Source organism: Neofelis nebulosa, chromosome 5 (genome assembly GCF_028018385.1).
Source record: "Neofelis nebulosa isolate mNeoNeb1 chromosome 5, mNeoNeb1.pri, whole genome shotgun sequence".
NCBI lineage: Eukaryota > Metazoa > Chordata > Mammalia > Carnivora > Felidae > Neofelis > Neofelis nebulosa.
The window spans coordinates 98,362,342-98,385,194 of record NC_080786.1 but is presented as its reverse complement, the minus strand read 5'-3'; the positions used below and the strand labels follow the sequence as shown (position 1 = coordinate 98,385,194).

The window sequence follows — 22,853 nt, the reverse complement described above, 5'->3', positions numbered from 1 at the left end:
AATTTGGAAACTTTGTCAATAGATGGTTAAGTAAATGATTGCACATCCATGTGTTGGAATATTATGTAGTTATTAAAAATCATATATTGAACATTACTTAATGACATGAGAATTTTTTTGGAATATTGTTAAATTAAAAGGCTTATTAGCCAACAATATGGAAAGGTTGATATATTATTTAAGTAAACCTTTCTAAATTAAGTTTTTTTTTTTTTGTTTTATTTATTTATTTAGAGAGAGACAGAGACAGGATGAGTGGGGAAGGGGCAGAGAGAGAGAGGGAGAGAGAAAATCCCAAGCAGGCTCTGCTCTGCCTGCACAGAGCCTGATGTGGGACCCAAACCCATGAAACCGTGAGATCATGACCTGAGCCGAAATGAAGAGTTGAACACTTAAATGACTTAACCACCCAGGCACCCTGCTAAGTTAAATATTTTTAAAGAAATGATATATGTGTATACACCTAGTGAAAAAAAGACTGGAAAAAAAGTGATTGTTTCTGGGAAGAACAATTTCAAATAAGTTTTGTTTCTTTTGAACTTTTCCATAATGAAAGCCCATTACTTATATAGCAAAATATTACTTAAATATTACTATTTAATATTTACCATAAATATTACTATTACTTAAAATAGTAATCTACACATAATTTCCTTCCCTAAACATAAGTTCCTTCCCTAAACTTTCTATAGGCATTTTTGTACCTAGGAGTCTTCCCTTTCCCATTTTTATAGATACTATGTATTGCTTTCAAACATCTTAAGTGTTTGATACTAGGTAGTTGTAATAGATACCTCTTAAACAAAAACTTTTACTAGTCTATGATTTTAGTCTTAGGCCTCTCCTTAGAAAAAATCCCAATGGCCTGTGAGTTAATGATATGGAATCTTAAGAAGTAGAACAGCGCTACTATGGCTGGCTCTCCTGAAGTCATAAATTTTGCTTTCAATTTAGGCTTCATAATAGTAATGCATATCATCAAGTTGTATTACTTAAGCCCGCATACCACTTTTGCCTATTTTGATTTCCAAACTCTTATTTATTTCCCCAATACTATATCTGTCTCATATATGCTGATGCTATGGAGAATACATGAAACTTAGAGTCCATCATTCAGGAAAAAATCATCATAGGTTTGGCCAAGCAAGGAGTTCAGCTGAATGCAGTCTAGTTCCCCCTGCAGTGTTTGATGTAATAATCAGGGTGCTTCTTGCACCCACAGCTCCTTGTTAGAGATACTGCTCTTTCTGCAACTTTTACTCACACATACACCCACCAGGCATAGGCTACTCTTCAAGGGATTATAAAGTAGAAAGAAAATGGAGGAGTCATAACTGGTCACAGGTAATCTCAAGTCATAAAACAGGACAAGGACACTTAGTACCAACAGAAGAACTGAGTGGAGATGTGAAGAAAAGCCAAGCTCTGATACCAGGACTATAGAAGTTCCATGAAGCCCTGCTGCAAAGGTCACTGGAACAGCCCTGGACCTGGAATAGTCTCAACAGAACTTCTCCTTGGAACTCCTTCATTGTGCCATGTATATCTCAAAAACATATCCCCACCACTGAGCAAACAGAGTCTCTATTTCTTAAATAAAATAATAATACGAGTAATATCTGACATCCAAACTTTGAGATTTCAACAGATGTAAAACACACTTTTTTAAGCCTGAGTTTCTGATTTCACCATGGAAATTTGAAACAGCTAAAGTGGAGCATCACGAGTTTCTGTGTCAAGTCAATGGAATTATAAATTTAAGTGTAAATGATGTATAAGTGGGGACACCTGGGTGGCTCAGTCGGTTAAGCTTCTGAATTTGGCTCAGGTCATGATCTCATGGTTTGTGGGTTCGAGCCCCATATTGGGCTGCCTGCTGTCAGTGCAGAGCCTGCTTAGGACCTCTCCCTCCATCTCTCTCTGCCCCTCCCCCATGCTCTCTCTCTCTCTCTCTCTCTCTCTCTCTCAAAAATAAATAAACATTAAAAAAAATGATGTATAGTGATTACAGTTGCGTGGCAACCATTTACTAAGGCAGGAAGTTACTCTTGAAATGAATTTGCAGGCTTCTGGGTTCCTACTGGATAATGGCGGCAAACTAAATTTGAACTTTTCAAATATTCTCTAAAAGTAACGTAGATCAACAAGGAGAGAAAATAAAACAACTTATGTCTATAGCATAACTAAAAGAGAAAGTTACAAACTTCAATTTCTGCATAAGTAGGGAAGTAAACATTCGGAAACGAGAAGAGCTAACTTGGGAGCCCGTACTAGAATGGTATCTGGAGGCAATGCTACCTGGGAGTCCAGGAGGACTGTTTTCTCTAGGAAATAATCAAAGCTTTAGGAAGGAGATGTGTTCCGGAACAACCATCCTGTGAAAAGTATAAATGCCAGGGCCCTTCTAAGACCTATAGAATCAGAATTTCCAGAAGTGATATCCAGACGTCCACATTTTTAAACTCCAAAAGTGATTCTGAAATACCCCAGGGATGAGAACCAGTGTGCTACTGGGCAAGTTCAACCTTTATAAATTCATCTCCCCTAACTTCACAAGCACAAAAACTCTGCTCTTGCCAGGCTAGTTTCCTTGTTCTCCATCCTTTATTTTTATTTATTTATTTAGAAGCGGGGAGGGCAGAGACAGGGAGAGAGAGAATCCCAAGCACATTCCACTATGTCAGCACAGAGCCCAATGTGGGGCTCACTCTCACGAACCGTGAGGTTATGACCTGAGCTGAAATCAAGAGTCAGTCAGTTAACCGACTGAGCCACCCAGGTGCCCGTCCTTGTTCTCCATCCTTGCTTTCCCCCAAAGAGATAGTTAATTTATGTCTTCATGCATCTTCTCCTGACTTCTCTCTGAAATACTGTGTATTCTCCTTACTGCCTGTTTAAATTCTCCCCACTTCCAAAATTGGGTTCAAGTTTTACCTCCCTTCTAACTCACATGCATTCCACCTACATTAATAAACTACAGAATATGTGCTTTCCCCTCTGTCTTATATTCTTATGGAAACAATAATTTATCTTTGTCTTACATCTCAGTGAGATCATAAACCATGTAAGTCCTCAGGACATGTTCATATGTTTTTGGTGGGACCTCTTTGCTATATATACATTCGAGACTTTCCAGAGACAGCAAAATGAATGAAAGTAGCACCTTTATATTCATCATCAAACAACATAGGGGATACATATTTACCTCAAAAACTTCTCAGAATCCACTCCTTGTACTCTGTAAGCTTACATTCTAAAGACTATGTATGTAGAAGTGAAAAAAAGTGAAGAAAAAAAAAAGATAAGCAAGGGTTTGCAGCTCTAGCACTATTCCTTCTTCTGCGTTCCTGAGTCATATATCCAAATGCCTACTCAATTTCTTTACTTAGGTAAGAATTGCAAAGTCAACATGCCCCAAATCAATTCATAATTATCTCTGCCCCCAAATCTGCTCTTTCTTCCATTTCTCCCATAGCTCCCAATTCCACGGAGTTCATGATACTGCCATTCATCCAGTTGCTCAGGGCAAACACTTGGGACTCACCACACCTGGTGCATCTCCTTCTAATCTCTACCACATCAAGACCCTCAGCAATTGCTTTCAAATTACATTCAAATTATTCGGAATTGAACTCCTTTCCTGCTGCCATTGCCCATCACATACTGGGCTCCCACAATAACCCCTGACTAGTCTTCCTCCTCTACCTTTGACCCTTTAAGCCTATTTTCCACAGAGTAGCCACAGATCTCTTTTAATTTATAAACTAGAGCATATACCCTTTTGAAAACCTGCTAACAGCTTCCTGTCAGTCTTTACCATGGCCTCTGTGATCTGGTCTATATCTACCCACGTGACCATTTTTGCTTTACTCCACTTGAGCCACACATTTCTTCTTCTTCCTGGGATAATTTAAGTTGTTCTTATAGATTTTATAATATGTATTCCCTTTGCCCCAAATCCTCTTCCTCCTGATCACCACATGCTTAGCTCCTTCTCATTATTTTAATCTCTGTTCAAATGCCCCCTGTTCAGAGAGAATTTTTCTACCTGCCCTACCTCAAAGGACACTCTCTCCATCATCTATCCCTATTTCTCACCCCTGTATCCTCCCTTGGTTTCTTCCTAGATCTTGTCATTATTTTAAATGATATATTTTTGCTTAATTATTGGTTTTCTCTTCTTTCATTATAAAGTGTGTTTCATAGGGGATTTTGGTTACTTTTTCATTATATCCCCAGTAAGTATAACAACATCTAAAACATTATAGGTGGTTGATAGATATTAAATGACTGAATGAATAAAGTGTTCCAAATCTCATCCCAGTCATATCAACTATAAATAGAAAATTTTTATTCTGCATGGTGTAGTAGCTGCCCTGGATTGTTCCAGACACTTCTGTTCTTTCAGTCAACTGCACAAGCCAATCTGGGTACCCACCTACATGCTACAGCTCAGGTCTTAGAATATAGTTCTTGGGAAAAGTAAAGTGAAATTAGATACTCAACTAAAACTAATATCTCCTTTGAATCTACAAATGGAGAATTTCTCCCTGGTCCTGGTGTCTTAGACTGGCATGGAATGCTGACGTGCCCATCTTGCACTTGAAGAATTCCCAATCTGGAGGGAAAGTGGGGTATCCTTTTGTACACTTTATTTTGTGAAACTACCAAGTATGACTCATCCTTCTATCCACAGTGTTCAGAACATTGCTGAGCAGATAGTAGAGCTTCAATAAATGTTTATTAAACAAATGAACAAACCAATCCATGAAAGAAACAATAACAATTTTAAGTGCTATTTCTTCTATGTCTTAAGCTTTGTAATAGTATTAACTGATCTCAGTGAATAAAGAAATTGCCTCAATTAGACATATACTATATAAAATTCATTCCTGCAGCTTCTCCCCCCCCCCCCACAGGTTAAATTGAAGAACTCCTTGTGAAGGACTCTGTCTTATCCAACTTTTATCCTCAGTTCTTAGCAGAATATCTGGCTGTAAAAGGAGAAAAACTCCAAAGCAAAAGATAGAGAAGTTAGAAGTCCTGGCAGTAATCGGAGAGTATTAAAGAACGCCAGTCTGACATGATTATCAGATGTTAGGTGATGAAAATCATGCCAGCTAACATATGGATTCCTACCCTGTTTCTATGGAAGACTTGAGCTCTAAAATTATTTCCTGAACACAGGGGATCAGAGCTGATGCTGATTATTTACTATGAGACTGCTACTTTCCAGAATATTGCTGATCAAAGTGCTAGACACTCAATGCATGCAATTCTACACTTCTTTACTCAAGTCTCCTATAGTTAGGTAAAATGCTTTAGCAAATGGATGCTATAAAAAATAGTTCCTAATAGCAGGTTCTTTTCAAATATAGGATGAAATATACAACATAACTATTAAATCAATAGGCTCATGAGCGTCCCTTTTGGTTAGGGTAACTGACTGCCTTGGTTTACCTGAGAAGATTCTTAGGATGTAGGACTTTCAGTGTTAAAACAGGGAAAGTTCTGGGTTAGCCAAGAAGAGCTGGTCACCTAATCATGACATAACTTGTTAATTTAATTAACAGCTATTCATATACATCTATACATAGCAGTTTTACATATATATAGAATATGATAGACCCTGGGCATTACCAGGCCACAAACATGAGAGGATTAAGGATGAGTCCACCTGTGTTGTACTAGTACACTATAGAAAGTGCAATTCCCTTTGTTTAATTTTCTGTCCGTGTTCCATCTCCCCCACCACCATATTGGACCTCTTTCTTACGTTTTAAAATTGTGTACTTGTATTGATTTTATTATAGTCAAAGGATATTAATTTGGGCTGTTAGGACAATTTCCTTCTCTCCAAAAGAAAGGGAAAAGTGAGACTGGTCTCCATTGACGCATGGACTCATCTGTTTTTTACAACCCCAAATGTGGTAATTTATGATGGTGATGTCACTGCAGAGAATTAAAATTTTCCTAACCTAGAATGTGTGTTTTCTACATATTCCAGGACTGAACACATGCAGATTAAATTCTAAAATCCAAAGTGAGATCTACAAAAGGATCCCAGTCTGAATTCTGCTGAGGTTTTATTGTAAGACAAACTGGGACAGCCTCTCATGGTTTCCTCCACATCCCGGTGGCCCCCTTACATGCATCATCTGGCTTTAAGGAGGTTGCCAAATAGTAGTCAGTCTGGGGGCAAGGGATAGTCATTCGAATCTGGATTACAATCTGAAAAGTATTGCATTTTGCAGAGTTTACACTGCGAGGCTTTAAACATTGAAGGGCAATATCTTCTTTCTAAATATCTCTGGTCAGTCTTAGTAACTAGACCTACTTTTGAGGCTCCATTTCTTTTATGTCTTTTAAATTTAATGATAAAGAGGAAAGATCTAAATTTATAATACACATGAAACAGTAAAATTAGGAAAAAAATTCTATTTGATGTGAGCCTGTTTTTTTTTAAGCTCCCATGACTAAAAAGATCAACAGTTACGTACATTTGTAATATTTATGCCTCCCAGACTCAGTGTAATGAGTTTCATCTCTGATCGAATTTTTATAACTGACTTTCATTTACCTGTGAAATAGAAAGCTTTGGTAGGCTCTTGCCCTAAAGAATCAGATGCAAAAGTTAGTTCTATTGCAACGAACGGTAGGAAAAAAAATTCACCCTAACATGCTACTACTGCATTCTTCTGCTTTTTACAGAAAAAGAAAGCTAGGGCTCTAGATACCAATGCTGCCATATGTGAAGTACAGCAGACTGGTGTATCAAAAACCTGAGAAGCATGGTCATCAGCTCTCTTCCATGAAACTGTGGTGTGTCCTCTTGACTTGGGCCAAGTGCCTGGCTGAGAGAACGCTCCCACAAGATAAGCACGTTTCAGAGCACACCCTTGTCCTAGCTTGGGTTTAAAAAAGCCCAACTCTACATTCTGTTCAGGGCTGTGGTTATGTAGGTAAGCCCAAACAGAGGAGCACGACTGCCTCCATTAAACTGGCTGGAACCCAGGTTATACTAATTCAGCCTAAATAGAAAACCTCTGCTTTTCAATCCCTTTGTTCTCGTGGATGTCACAGCTCCCTGCTCTATTCGCTTCCTTTTATAGTCTTTCCTCACCAAGCATTTCAGGGGAAAAAAAAAAGCTAAATAAAGATCACAGCCTGTTCCATTGTGTCCCCTTCTTCTTCATCATCTTCTTTTCCATTTGTGCAATGTTGTGGCACCTATTAACTACCAATGTTTTCAGAATGACATTATACAAGGTGCAGGCTGTACCACTGTGCCCTAAAAATATCAACAACTGCATTAGTCTCACAATAATTAATGGCAGGCATTATGCAAATGACAACTTTTTCACTGCAAAATAATGACATTTCTTCATTTTGAGCAGAGTTATGCAAAACAATGAATTTAGGATGATAAATCACACAGGAGAATTAAGAAAGCCATAACGTTCCTGCCCAGGCAGGCAGAAAGATAGACAGACCAACAATTTAGAAGACATTGTTTGTTCTCACACCACTATAAAAAATCATAGCCAGTCGGCCATTAATGTGTGTGGGTTTTTTTCCTTCTCCCCTTTAGGCAACAATGCATAAGGGGATGCTAAATTCTAGCAATTGGATCATTACAAGTCACAAGCAAATTTTTCTTTATTAACCTTAATAAGTCATTCACTCAGAGACTATAGTCATCAGGCAAATAAAAAGTATCACATGCCATTCTGCTACACATTAACTAATTCCTTATGCAAACATCACAACATATAGCAATTACTGCCGCTCAAAAAAACAAAGTCATTTTCAATTTATTTTATTGCTTTTATACTTGGCCATTTCCTGTAGCACATTATCGTTTCTTTCCATAACAACCCGAGGTGGAATGGAGAAGAATTTCAGTAGCAACGAGCACTTCCTCTAGCCACCTCTGTCATACCTTTTTCCCCTTCAGTGGCTGCTGAAAGAGGTTAGGAACAGGGTGGGTGTGCATGTGCTCCTTCACAGCTAATCTCCAAAGCTCTAATGGGAATGGCACTGTCAACCCCTACCCCTGTGACAAAGGGGGTCAGGAGTAGGCTAAGAGACTGGGTCTGTCTCCCACACTTGCTACCATAAGGCTGACGGCTTTCCTCGATTCTGTAGCACAGGGTAAGAGTGCAGGTTTGGATTTGCCACTAATAGGTGAACATTAAAGTCAATATATTCAGTGTTAAGCTGAGAGATGCCTGTTATGGTTAATGAGAATTATGAGGCTAGTTCATCATGCATCACTCAGCGCATAACCTGTCCCTTCAAGAGTTCTAAGTGAAGAACAATAATAAATATTGAAACCCCACCCTCCAATGTCAGACAGACCCTCTTTGTTGTTTCTGTTTTATTCCATAGCACCGTTTATCCAAGCTCTCAGGATGTAAGACAAACACTAAGCAAACCTTATCTGTGCCCAGTAGATTTTTTAGCCCATTTTACAGATTGACAAGTGGATTCTAAGCAACTAGGGGCTTTTCACAAAGTTGGACAAGGAAACAGGTCAGATCTGACTAATTCTCCAATGTTCTAACCTCTGAGGCCATGGCCTCTTTCTCATAATCATGAGCACTCTTTCCTGCTGGTAAACAATTATGCTGAAAACAGCCTGTACATGTCCCTGTTCACACAATAGGATCATCATCTCTCTCTGTTCTCTTAAATCCACAATCCATTCCCCCTTTTAAAGGTAGAACATTTCCAAAATACACGAGGGAAAAGCTCCCTTTTCAGCTTCTCTTCCTGAAGGTAATAACATTTTGCAGTTCTCCTTAAATAAAATCCAGCCCATGCTGGATCAATAAGAATGATGCCCATTTCCCTAATGGCAGCCGATTGCCATTTGCTATTCAAATCAGACTAGATAAATTACAGTACATGCCAGGGAACAGGCCAGTGAATTAAGACAGGCCTCCAGAGGACCAGCGATATTATTAATCTTTTAAGACACTATCATATTTCTTCTTGACAGTGTGCGTAGACTCACAGACACACTGCACCCAGATTGAAATATCAGCTGCTGAAAAAATCAATAGTGTTAGAAACACAATAATTTTTGGTCTGCAGGGCCTGCACTAAGCAACACTTGTACCCCTCTGTGCCATCTCTTCTCTTCCCAGTTCCCATTTTCTCATCCTACTTTCTTGCTCTTCCCTTTCCATTTGGATTTAAAAGCTAGTAAGGGCCAAATGACAAGATACTATGAAGGAGTTTCCACTGCTAACACTAGCCATTGTGGTCAAAGCCTTGATTTTCCATGGGCTGTTGGCAACACAATATCACTAGACTAGTATTGGATTTTGGTGTAGGATTGTTCTTCCTATGCACTTAATGCAGACCCCCTAACCCTATGCATTTGGTTCTGTTTTATGAAGAGATGCAGATATTGGGGTGCCTGGGTGGCTTGGTCTGTTAAGTGTCTGACTTTGGCTAAGGTCATGACCTCATGGTTTGTGGGTTCAAGCCCCACGTCGGGCTCTGTGCTGACGGCTCGGAGCCTGGAGCCTGCTTCAGATTCTGTGTCTCCCTCTCTCTCACTGCCCCTCCCCGGCTTGTGCTCTCTCTTTCTCTCAAAAATAAATAAACAGTAAAAAAATTCTTTTAAATGTGGATATTTAGGGAGATGGGCATACTCAGAAATCCCTGGAGAAGTAAAATGGAAAGAAATATAAATAATAGAAACCTGGACCAAAAATGGAAAAAAGGGGAATCACTCAAAAGTGAGGTGAACAAAACAAAACAAAACAAAACAAAAGACTACAGGGGAAATGGGGAGCACTATGAGGTGGGAAGAATCTTTGAGTTATAGTCTAAAATTTGGAGTTTCAGCCCTGCTCCTGCTATCTACATATTGTACGATTTTGCCAGCTACTTAATCTTTCATAGTCTTGGTTACCTTACCTATTAAGTAAAACAATATAGCCACTTACCTTGTAGCAGTCTTGTGAGGGTTAACTAACAAGATGTGAGAGCTTTCTAAATAATAAAGAGTTTGTAAGTGGTTAAAAACAATATAAATTTTATTTCTACTAAAGAAGGGTTTCTGGAAATATGTCTGTTGTTTTTTCCTTTCTGGAACTAGAATATCATAAATGGACTTTGCATGCTATCAATAAATAAGTAGGCAGATACAGAAATGGTATTTAGGGCCTTATTACTGGGAGCCGGTAGAATTTGACCTAAAACCAAAATCTGTTGACTTTCAGCCAATACCTTTCACATTTTACCAGGCCGGTTTTGCCTTTTTCATCTCTTACTCCAGATTTGAGGCTTCAATTCTAATTTGTATTGTTTTTCAACTGGGGAAGCAAATCAAACAAAGACAAAGCATAAAACAAGACAAGAAACCACCATGCTTTGCATATCTTTGTTTGATATTCTCTTGATCCCAAGTCTCTCTCCAGTTACTTTCCATTTGTCTTCCTTTCCTGGCAAAATTTATTGAAAGAATTGTCTCTGAGCCATTACCGTATCTTCACTTTCTATTCTTTCCTCAACACAATCCAACAAGGCTTTTATCCATCCCACTCTACCATGTCTGCTGTTGCCAAATCCAATGTGCACGTTTTCATTCTCATTTTACTCAACTTCTCAGCAGCGACTTAACATGGTTAACAAATTCCTCCTACTTGAGACTGTGGCTAGCTTCTGGGACACCTCTCTTTCTACTTCTTCCTCCTACCTTATTGGGCACTTAAAACCTATTTAAGTCTCTTCAGATTTGAAATTTATTACTTATAATTCTACCTTAAGTGGCTTCTGATTTGGGATAAACACAGCATATTTGGCAAAACAACAATCTTAGAAGGTGCTTGTGAGATATCCAGATTTTGAATGTCTGGCTTTATGACTCTGAAATGCAGAATAGAGCAGAAAATCTGGTTCTTCTAAATAAATGGCTTCAAGCTCATTTATTCTTACAGCAAAAATTATTAACAACTGACAATTATCCTTTGAGTAGAAACCAGCCAAGTAGACTTCTACATATAGCCAAAACACAGAGTATCTTCAACGGCACAGAATTTCAGAGCACATGTTAAACTTGAAATGCACATATATGCAGCCCCTCATAGTCTTACCAGATTTACCTAACTGTTCCACCCACTTTCTTCCAACAGTTGATCTTTGAGGTCTACATTGCAAGAAGTAAAGATGAAAACCCAGAATAACTTTAATATGATTTCAATTCTAGGTTGGACCTGTGAACCCTAGCAAAAGCATGAAGATTTCTCATAAGAACACAATATATGCTCTAGCAATCGACAGATGAAGCTTGAGTTCGCCTTTATCTCAGGAGAAGAAACAGCCCTTTCTGACTTATGAATACAGCCGAAGAGCAATACCTGAACAGTCATTTCACCACACGTCTGTCTCTAAGTTTTGATAACATTGTAACATATAAGGTCACTGATATGACAAAATATCACAAGAAAGCACAGGGATTATCAAAGCCTAAAATTAGCCAAATATGCTGTTTGGAGAGATTCCCAACAACTTCTTTTGAATGTAATATTACCAAGAATATGAATACAGGGTATTTTCTTAAGACAAAAAAAAAAAAGGGATGTTCTCATTATTTGCATGTCATTTGCAACCCAGGAGTAGATTCTGGCGTTCCTTTCTACTTAAATTCTTCCACAGTCAGCTTGCCAGGTCTGTAACCAAGGTCTTTCTTTTATCTAGATTAGAACATGTATTCCATTTTGAATCATGAAAACATATCAGCAAAATTCCCAGAGTTAATACTTTTATTTAATTATATACATATATTTATTATTTTTTTTATGAGCTGTTCCACTAAGTTAAACTTTAACCATATTAATCCAGGGGAAAAACTCCCTGATTGCCAACCAACAATTTTGTAAACAGTTATCTCATGAGTTAAATATTAACTTGAAAAATTTAACTCAAAACTCCAAACAAGCAGGAAGAGCCAAAAGGCCAGTAGAAAAGAATAAAGATTTTGCTGCCTCTGGTATATCAGATCCCCTTGGAAGAGAGTGACAGTTAGGCAAGGGAGTATTTTGGTGGCAGCTGGATGATGTGTAGAATTGGGGTAAGGAAGGGGAAAACAAGAAAGGAGTCTGGAAGACACCTACTGCTTATCAAAATCTCAAAACTTAGAGCCATGGGGTCAAGATCTCATGGAATAGAAAATTCATGGGAATATGAATCCACTGATAATGTCCACAGGAATTCAGGGACAATAAAGGTATGTGCTTCCAGAATATGGACACATTGTTTTTTTAAAACCAACATAGGTAAGCTATACAATATAAAGCTGGCTGGCCCTTATTTGCCTGCCTGCCACTGAACCTCCTGTGGAACATTCTGGGCCCACTCTGCCATTAGAAACCATGGAATGAAGACTGATCTGCCTGTCCTGGTTCCATTTGATAATAATAAAATAAAGTTGAAATGCCTCTGTGCAGTACTGGGTTGTTAGGAACTAGGATTTAAAGTTCTAAGCCACCATCACTGTCCATCAATTCATCTCCTGATTAATAGAAACATAGCACCTAAGGAAAAATTGGATCTAGGCAATGGACCAACGTCTGAATGGTGTTATCGTAAATATTGTCCTCTGGTTAGGTTTTTGGCTCAAAAATTTCAAGAAAATCCACATGGTCAGATAATTTACACAATCTTGATCTCTGTGTTATAAGATAAGCTTGATTCATTTTTCATGCTGTTTCAGGGGTGGTTAGGAATTATTAAGGTTCTTCCTGATGGTCTGCTAAGGAACAGTCCTATTTGCTGATTAAAAAACAAAACAAAACATTAAAATAGAGTCTTTTTAGTGAAGGGCTTTTAAGGAAGACTCTCATCTGCCCTGTAGATAGATTGAGGCTACATAATGTGAGTTGCTCAAAAGAAGGGTGGGATTAGATGGAAAAAGAGGAAATCCATGAATGCAGAAGGAACAATCCTTAGATAGACATGGATATCTTACTTAGATACAAGGAATATGATACAGCTCATCAAACCTTACTGTTGATATTGTTTTAATTGTTTTTTGTACTTGTAGCAAGAATTACTATTGAACTCCATTCACCGGGCCAGAGATCCTTGTGGTGTTAGTAAAAGACTTACCCCTCACGTAGCACACAACTTACACTTGTGAGCTCATCGGCCAGCCAGAGGCCTCAATTCCAAGCTCCAACAATGTGCAGAATATTTTAAGTACAGGGGCGCCTGGGTGGCGCAGTCGGTTAAGCGTCCGACTTCAGCCAGGTCACGATCTCGCGGTCTGTGAGTTCGAGCCCCGCGTCAGGCTCTGGGCTGATGGCTCGGAGCCTGGAGCCTGTTTCCGATTCTGTGTCTCCCTCTCTCTCTGTCCCTCCCCCGTTCATGCTCTGTCTCTCTCTGTCCCAAAAATAAATAAATAAACGTTAAAAAAAAAAAATTTAAAAAAAAAAGAATATTTTAAGTACATATTTAATACATGAATGCATGCTTACTTGAAGATATTTAGGCACTATAAACTATACCTTATGTTTATAAAGCTTTTTGCAGTTTATAAAATACTGTCATATACTGTTAAATAATGTCATATCTATATACATATGCTATCATTTTTTGACAACTCCCAAAAATAAAAAGAGCAGGTTCTATCATCTCTGTTCTATAGATAAGCAAGTATCACCCTAGCATTGATGTAGTTAGTACAGAATGAACTAGAACAGAAAAACCAGAGCCTATTAGCAGCCTGACTGAACACGATGGGTGAGGGGATAGCATGATGGCTGTGGAACGGAAAGGCATTATAAGTGAGTGATCAGAGAAGGGGAGCAAGGAGGGAGAAGTTTCAAAATATGCACAGACATACACTATGAATAAAGGACAAAATTCAAAGTGATTTGTTGGAAAGAAAAGGTGGTTAGAGCAAGGAAGAAACTCCAAATGGAGACCTCTTATTCATTTGGCATATATTCATTGTATACTTATGTTTGGGTTTGTTTGGATGCCACCGGAAAAAATTATGTTTGAGACACTGACCTGTGTCTGAGATACTTAATATCTAATTATTGAAATAACCTCAGAAAACAATTGCAATACAAGGCAATTCAGTATTCAGAATAGGGATTTAGAGAAAATCACCTCTTATATCGAGGCTGACAATGGAAAGCTTCACTACAGTGAAAAAATACACTTGAACTAAGAAAAATGTGTAAGATTCAGGAAGTGATAAGACTCAGGTTAAGTGAAGAGCAAGAGAGAAGGCATGGAAGCAGAAAATGGAAAGACATATTTGGGAGCAACAAATAAACAAGTTAGTGGGAATTATAATAGGTAATAATGTTGGAAAGATAGGTTAGGTCTGGAATGTGAAGGGGTCCTTGAATATTGGGCTGACTAATGCACTTTATTCTATAGGCAAAAGAGGTCTATTAAAGGCTTATAAGTAGGGCACTGGCATCATCACAGTGACATTTTAGTATAAGTAACTGGGAATGGTAGACAGAATAAATTGAAACAGGGAAAGCCCAGAAATAATGACAGAGAAAGAGAAAGGGAGAACCACTGCAATAACCCAGGCACTATGAGATAAATATCTGACCTTGGTAGCATTGGTAGAGATAGAAAAGAAATGAAAAGTTCTAGAGACACTGTAAAGGAAGAAAGGATAATATTAAGCCCCTACTACGTACTAGGCACTGGATTATGTGCTTTATGTACATTAACACATTTAATCTGCATGTCAACCCTAAAAGGCAAGTCACTTTATTGTTTCTATTTTAAAGATGATGATTAAGCAAATTTTTCAAGGTTATGCAGTTAATAAGTGATAAAGCCAGAATTCAAACCCAGGTCATCTGATTCCATAGCTTGCCTGCTTAACATTGATGTTTAGGAGTCTTGATGTTAGATCATATATGGCAAATTTTGACAGGACTTGATGATTGATATTTTATGAGTCATAAGAACTTAAGATTCTTGGGAATTCTGATTCTGAGATTTTGCGGTGATGGATAGATTTGTGATACTATGAAAAAAACACGGAAATAGAAAAGACCTTTTGGACTTCATATTTTGCACTTGTTTTTAATGTTCCAATTGCTCTTTGGATTTAAAATGTCAATATACAGGGGCACCTGGGTGGCTCAGTTGGTTAAGCGTCCAACTTCAGCCGAGGTCATGATCTCACAGTTTGTGAGTTCAAGCCTTGCCATCAGGCTCTCTGCTGTCATCACAGAGCCTGTTTCAGATCCTCTCTCCCTCTGTATCTCCGCCCCTCCCCCACTGATTCTCTCTCTCTCTCTCTTTCTCTCCCTCTCTCTCTCTCTCTCTCTTTCTCTCTCGCTCAAAATAAATAAATAAACTTAAAAAATGTTAACATACAATAAAAGCCACAAAAGCAACCGAACCACCAAACTTAAAAGCTTTTGAAGATAGATATTAGGTGATTCTTCCTTCCAGGTTTCACTAATGTATATGTGGAGCATAACACAACACATATAGGAGGTGCTTAGCAATGTGTTAAATGAGTCAATTAGAGGGGTATTAACCATAAATTAGTGAGAATAAAGGGAGGAAGGAGAGTACAGTCAAAAGAGATTGGCCCAGAGTCAGACAAATCTTGGTTCAAATCCTGGCTCAGCCACTCTCTAACAAAAGGACTAATGTTTACTTTAAACATTTTGTATAAGATGGGGTAACAGTTCACAGGGAAGCCAGGTACCTTTCTGGATTCAGTTCCCATATGAAAGGTAGTGGGTCCATGCAAACCTAGAAAGGATGCCTGAAAAGGCCAGTATCTCTGACAGAAGAAAACTTGCAACCCTCTTCTCTTATTGAGTTTAACTTCTAAAAATTACAGTGAGACTTATAGGAAAAAAATGTGTCAAGTAATTGCCAGTTTTAACAGAAAAGTAAATTATTTTCAGAGAAGTAAGAACTATAGAGCTTCAACTGAAGGGGAGATTTTAATTGCAGACAGACATATCAGCTGAATGGTTTAGCTTGGACTTGTGGGATCAGGAACAGCCAGTGGGATATATATTAAAGAAAAACCAAGTTTAATTAGCCTTAAGATTTTATATAGCTTGGCTCTTCCCTCCCACACCTGGTCTGATTCCTTCAGGTCAATCTCCCTTTCAATCACATGCTCTCCCATCCTTTTTTCAGTTGCTGTCATGACAAGCCAATAGGAGAATGACATACAGATGAAAACAAGGTTTGAATAATTACTGCACTGCGGCTGCTTGTTGTTTGAGCATCATTTTATTTCCTCCAATCACACAGGTCCTTGGACTTCACAGCCCCATGTTTCAGATGGGGGTGATGCTGATTACATTACAGCAAAGACAGGCAGATCAGACAAAGTGAATTTCACTCAGTAATTAAACTGCAGTATCTTTCGTCTAAAGTCCAGAGCAGGATTAATCTAAAGGTAGCTCTTTATCATCTCGATTAGTGCTGGGATTTGAAGAGTGAGCTCTGATTTGATAGCTAGCCCTGAGTTGGGCTGACTAGTGGCCCCATATCTGTCTATCTTGCAAAAATAATATGAGATCAAGATACATTTGCAAGGTTATGCCCTTCCCTTTTATTTTATTTTTATCTGAAGGAAATGCAGATAGATTAAAATATGCTGCTATTTCCATTACCCTGTTTTCTATTACAAAAATGTCTATTAAAAAGAACAGGTCCTTCCAAACCCCACAACGTTTTACAGATGGTTTCTCATAATTCCACTTAGTACCATGCTCTAATGGCTTCTTATTTCTTGCCTTTTCATTATCTGAGGGTCAAATCTGAATATTTGGATAGCCCAAGCAACAGCTTCTCAAGCTGCTCATGAGTTCCACTTTTATTTCCAAGGACTCACTATAGGACTTATGGAGGGATTTTGCTTCCTTCAATTGCTCTTTTCGTAAATAAGATATTCTCAAATTCTTTGCCAAGTAATGAATTAGATCACTGATTCTCAATCCTACATGCCTATAGAAGCACTTGTGAGGCTTTATAAACAATCCATGTCCAGCCCCCACTCCAGACCCCATGATTCAGTATCTGTAGGAGTTAGATCCAAGCATCTGTGTATTTTTAAAAGTCCATAGGTGATTTGAATGTGCTGCCAAGGTTAAAAACCATTGAGTCAGCCATACAGAGGTACCAGCTGTATTTGCAAAAGATTTATCAAAACAAAGCATTGTTGAGGGAAATTAAGCCTGATATTGTTGTAGAAAATCCCTTAATAAAATGATAAAAACCTTTTTGTAGTAATCTTTGCATAGAATATATATCAGGTCTCTTAAGAACAATAGAAGACAAGGAAGACTATCAGACAGGTTTATGTTGATGATGCCTCCATTGATCCATCTGATAATATTGAAGGTGATGGCTTACTGATTGAGCCTGTCACATGATAACACTACAGCTACCAGCCAATAATGTAAGGACGACTATGGACTAACATCATAATATCTCAGAGTTTGGACACAAACCTGGAATTAGCTGCTGTCAGCTTTACTGTGCAGCTGGCTTTTTAAAAAGGGAAAGGCAGGATTGAAAAGATCTGATTTCAAATTGTGACTCACTCCTGTTTTGGAGTTTAAGAACACACATTCTGGAGTCAAACTGAATCCAATTACTAGTTGGGTGACCTTCAGAAAGGTAATTACTTCTCTAAGCCTTAATTATCTCATCTTTAAAATGGGGCCAAGAATACTTATATCACAGAATGATTTGGGTTTTGAATTGATTAATTTAGATAAGAGTACCTGGCAAACAAAAGTATCCAAACTAAATAAAAGTCTGTTGAAGGCAAATACAATAATAACTTAAGGTTGTCACTGAAGCTCTCTGCCTAAAAGACATCAGTGTTGAGACTCACTCCTCAGTTTTCTGGAAGATTTGATCCCCCAGAGGGAAAAGAAAAAAAAGAATTAATCCAAATAAAAGTGACTTTTCAAATTTAATTGTGCATTCGCATCACCTGGAAGTGATTGTTACAAATGTAACTTGCTGGGCTCCAATCCCAGGGATTATAATTCAATATGTAGGGATGGAATCCAGGAAAATGCATTTTCGCAACCATCCATGTGACTTTGACTTAGGATCGAGGATCCTCACGATGATGGAACAGCTATAAAGCAATAGAAATTGGCCAAATATTTATCCCCCAAATAGTCACACATTGTGGCCTGTACCTGGGAGAGGCTATGATTTCTTTCCCTTAGGTAAGAATTCAGCCAGGTGAACTTAAATAATGCACAAATATAACATGTTCACAGAGTATGTTATGCTTACAGAGTAAAAAAACCTTTTTTTTTTTCAATGAAATACACTTCCTGAATAATTGCTATTTGGCTGCTAATATTATCTTCATTTTTTTCCATCACCATTATGTACATGCAAGTGTATAGGCAAGGGTCAGATTCATTTTCAACTTATCCTTTTTCTTCTTATAAAACAATCAACTAACTTCCTGAAAATTGGTAAATTCTTTAAATAACAAAAGTAGCTATTCCCTCCTTTAAAGGCATTTTTATAAAGTATTCTTGAAATGCATTTATTAAAATTGATGATAAGAATCAATGCACAATTGTGAATTGAATATTTTAAATGCAATCGATAAATTAATTTGCTAAAATAAAGAGAATCTATAAGTGGACAGCTTTCTGGATCTAAGATGAAATGTTAAAACCTTCACTTTCAAGATTTTCCAAAGAAAAAGCCAGACAAATTCCAGAAATATTTAGAATTTGTAATACAATATGCCAACAGATATGCATTAATTCTCTATATTCTAAAAGTTATTGTAAACACAAGAGAATTGTGGTCTTTAATTGCAATTGGGCATACAGTTAAGCTGGGGAGAATAAAAAAAATACCAATATGAGAAAAGTTTATCAATGTTATTAGATAATATAGCATAGTGAGTAAGTCTAAAGGAGAATCTTCTTTTTAATACTTACCGTGTGAGCTAGGGTAAACTACTTAAGATCTCAGCAACTCAGGCATAGGACTCTCTGAGAAGGTTGTGGTAACCATAGTGGATACTAAATAAATCCAATGTTTATTGTAATAGTTGACAGTTTATTATAAAAGGTATCCGAGAAATGTCATAAGGCTTACATGAACAGTATGGACACTGAGAACTAAGAAAACCAAATTGAGAGAATGCTGACATGACTGGTAAAGTTTTTGCAAGGAACAGTATTTGAGTTGGATGATTCAGAATGAATAAAAATTTGTCTAGAAAGAGACACAAAGATCATTTTAGGATGGGGGTAAATGTTGATATGAACGGCAGGTCGAGGTAAAAAGTATTCAATAGTTTAGGATACAACTGTGAAATAGTTTACAAAAGATAACTTGGGGTAAAATGATAGAGTTCTAAATTCCAAAAGTCACTGTTGTTTTTTTGATAGAGTTTTTACTTGCTCCAATATAATCCCAGTGTAATTCAACGTCTTTTTAGAACACTGGTTCTCAAATTGTATTATGTATCAGAATCACCTGGAGGGCTTCTTCAAGCACAAACTGCTGTACTCCACCCCGAAGTTTCCATTCAGTAGGTTGGGCTGAAGCCCAAGAGTTTGCGTTATAATATATTCCCAGGTGTGCAAATGCTGCTGGTCACTTTGAGAACCACTGCTTTAGAAGATGATGACAGTTGGATAGAGGAGGGTTTTCCTCAAAGTAAGAAATACTTGAATAACTGAATACCTTCTTTATTTCCTGTAAAATTTCATCCTCCTTTGCATACCAAGTCACAGAAGCACCTACATGGAAGTTACCCAAGGAAACACAAATGCTTACTTTGACCTCCTCGTCTCTCTACTGAATTCAGGTGTTTAACTGTGGGAATGAGGAGACCCGTGACGCACGGGACCCCAAGCCAACCAGCCTGGAAACTTAGAGAACACTTCATCAGCATTAAGGTTATTCAAGAATTGAAAATAATAGAGCCAAGAGATTAAAGACGGTGGGTGGACTTTTTATTCTAAAGAGCCTCTATCGATCCATGCCGCACATTTTGTACCCGTGTTACACTTGATTGCCTGCCCCATAATCCTCAAGCTACTTTCAACTCCCTCTTAGGTGCAGGTCACTGCTTAACTATTTCCACCTCCTGCTTCAAAATCTCTCTCTTAAACAGACTTCCACTATTTAGTAACTACACTTTAAGAATTATTTTAAAAGGCAGAAAGAGGAAATGAAATTCTCTGACCCTATTTTCTCATGCATGACTCTGAGGACACCATGTCACTAGTTAGTATTTTATTTTCAATGGTGGAGCAAAAAAATGTTCTGTTTGAAGATTCAGGTAGAAGTCTTTGTGCAAAAAAGGTCAAAAGTGGATTTAAAATGTTTGAAACTCCAAAAATCTCTCTATAACAGCAACTTGTTTATTTTCTAGCCATTTATCTTTCCTTAAAATAAGAAGCTATATAATTATGAAGTATAATTAATAATAACAACAATTACCACAAGTGCAACAGAAATAATGATAGTAAGCACCATGGGCCCAGATCCCCACAGTTTCAAAGGATAAGAATTTGTCTTAGTATTTTCAAGAATAGACAGCAGTCCAAAAATACAGGGGAAAAAAATAAAAGGAAAAAAATGTTTCCTATGTTCCCTGGGAAGTACCACAGAAAAACAGACAATAAACTTTAATGCCTCTTGTTAAAGATCTTCATTTTACAGATCAGTTCAGGCAATTTAAATAGACAAAAACATGAGGCCTCTAACGTCTCTTAGGAAACAGTATCAACGTTAATTCCTGGCTGGTCCCAATTCCATTTCTAGTTAAGCATCCCCATCCACTCATAAGAAGAAAGAAATAGCATTTGTACAGTGTTTTACAGTTTATAAAGCACTTTCACAAACATCATATTATTTGATTGTTTCGACAATCCCATGGGATAGGTAAGTAGGGAAAGGATTAATATTATACCTATCAGAAGGTGAGAGAATTAAGGATCAAAGAAGGAAATAAATTACATTGGGTCAAACTCTGTGCAGACCTGAAAAGAAGCCCAAATATAGAGTTTTACATAACATGGAATAGGCTCAGAGAATCTGATACCTGCCCGAGGTCACAAGTGGCAGAGCTAGGAGGCTGGGATACGGGTAATCCAGCTCAAGCTGCCATGCTCTTTCCAAACCAGAGACCCTACTCTCAGTTGTAAATGTCTAGTTACAGTAACTGGCCCTCTCAAGGGGAGGCAATGTTCAATTGCCAACTGTTACAATCACTGTTAGTGTTCAGGTTTTTTGTTTGTTTTTAGTTCATCTGACAAAAAAGGTATACATTCCTTGAGAAGACGTGCTACTGTATAATACTACTTAGTCTGTCAAGAGAAAAAGAAGAGAATGTATTATTTCACTGGCTTAGAATACTGGCTTTTAAAGGTAACTCCAACTACACACAGACACAAGAGACAACACAGCCCTGTTTCCACAGAAATACTCGTTATAAGAAAGACAAACCAAAAGACTAACCAAACTCAGAGCCTGGCTTCTAGCATAGGTTCAACTTTAAACTGTTAGTTTCTAAGCATGGGGCCAATACCTGTGCATATTAAAATGAGGAATAACAGCATTGCATGTATGAACAAAATAAATCATTCATTTGTTGTTCTGAACTCAAAAGCCTCAAAGCCGTAGATTCAGACTTTGAAACCTTTGGATTAAAGTAACATACCTCTTGTTATTCTTACTTTTTACATGCATTTACTTGTACAACTTCCCTATTTCACCTTTTTGTTTTAAGATAGTTACATTCTCCCTTCACTTACATATGCACAACTTCTGACTTAGAGCATTTGGAGGTTTGGCAAAGCAAGGTCTTCCCACAAAAGACACAGAGGTTTCACCTAGAATGCATCTCGGGAATTTGGGCTGAAGAAGTTAAGGGAGGTCTAGCATATGAGTAAATATTTGTGAATTAGACTGAAATTTCAAATAGTAAATGAAAACATTTATTAAAGAAGGTTGTTGTATGTACTGAACAACTACCTTCCGACTGAGCATTTCAGGGCATTGCAGAATTTCAGAGTTGATGCTCCACTGGAGATTTTATTTTTATAATGACAGAATATTAGTGTTGGAGTTCATTAGAATTATAGATTATAATTATCTAAGGCTTTAACACCCTGTAAAGCATCTCTGCAAAGTGGCTGTCCATGCTCAAACACCCTGGTCTCGGGGAGTTCATATTTGTTGATATTAGGGACTGTTAGGGACTGAATATAACCCCTCCTCAATCTCCCAATTCACATGTGAAGTCCTAACCCCCAGTATGACCATATTTGGAGATAGGGCCTTTAAAGAGATAAATACGGTTAAATGAGGCCATGAGGGTGGGGCACTGGTCCAATAGGTCTAGTGCCCTCATAAAAAGAGGAAGAGACACCAGGGAGGAGGAGACACAGCGAGAAGAAGGCCCTCTGCAAACCAAGCAGAGAGACCACATGAGGAATCAACTCTGCTGACACTTCAATTCCTGGACTTCCAACCTCCCAAACTGAGAAACACATTCCTGTAATTGAAGCCACCTGGTCTATGATACTCTGGTATGGCGGTCCTAGCAAACTAATACAGATGCTAAAGTTCTACAACTTGCAAGGTAGGAATTGGTTAAATCCACTTATTAGGTACAGAAACAGATTATGGGACATTTGAAACATGTCCCAAAGAGACAGAAACGATAAGTGGCGTAACCAAAGTTTAACCAGGTTTGTCTTCCAGACTAATATTTTTTCTTTCTTGTCTGTTTTCCAGCTTTGAGCACATAAGGGTGTTACAAAGTTAGTTTTTATAAACTGACCTGAATATATATTCTTGTATATTTTACCACTGGC

At 37.9% G+C, this 22,853-nt stretch overlaps 1 protein-coding gene and 1 non-coding gene across 44 annotated transcripts in view; both read right to left on the bottom strand.

Moving 5' to 3' along the window:
- ZBTB20 (zinc finger and BTB domain containing 20) overlaps positions 1–22,853 on the bottom strand; it is a 777,866-nt gene that overhangs the window by 379,339 nt on the left and 375,674 nt on the right. The gene's annotated exons all lie outside the window — the stretch shown is intronic.
- LOC131513303 (small nucleolar RNA SNORA62/SNORA6 family) lies at positions 13,053–13,206 on the bottom strand. The gene has a single exon (XR_009262522.1). It is a non-coding gene; the product is annotated as a small nucleolar RNA SNORA62/SNORA6 family (small nucleolar RNA).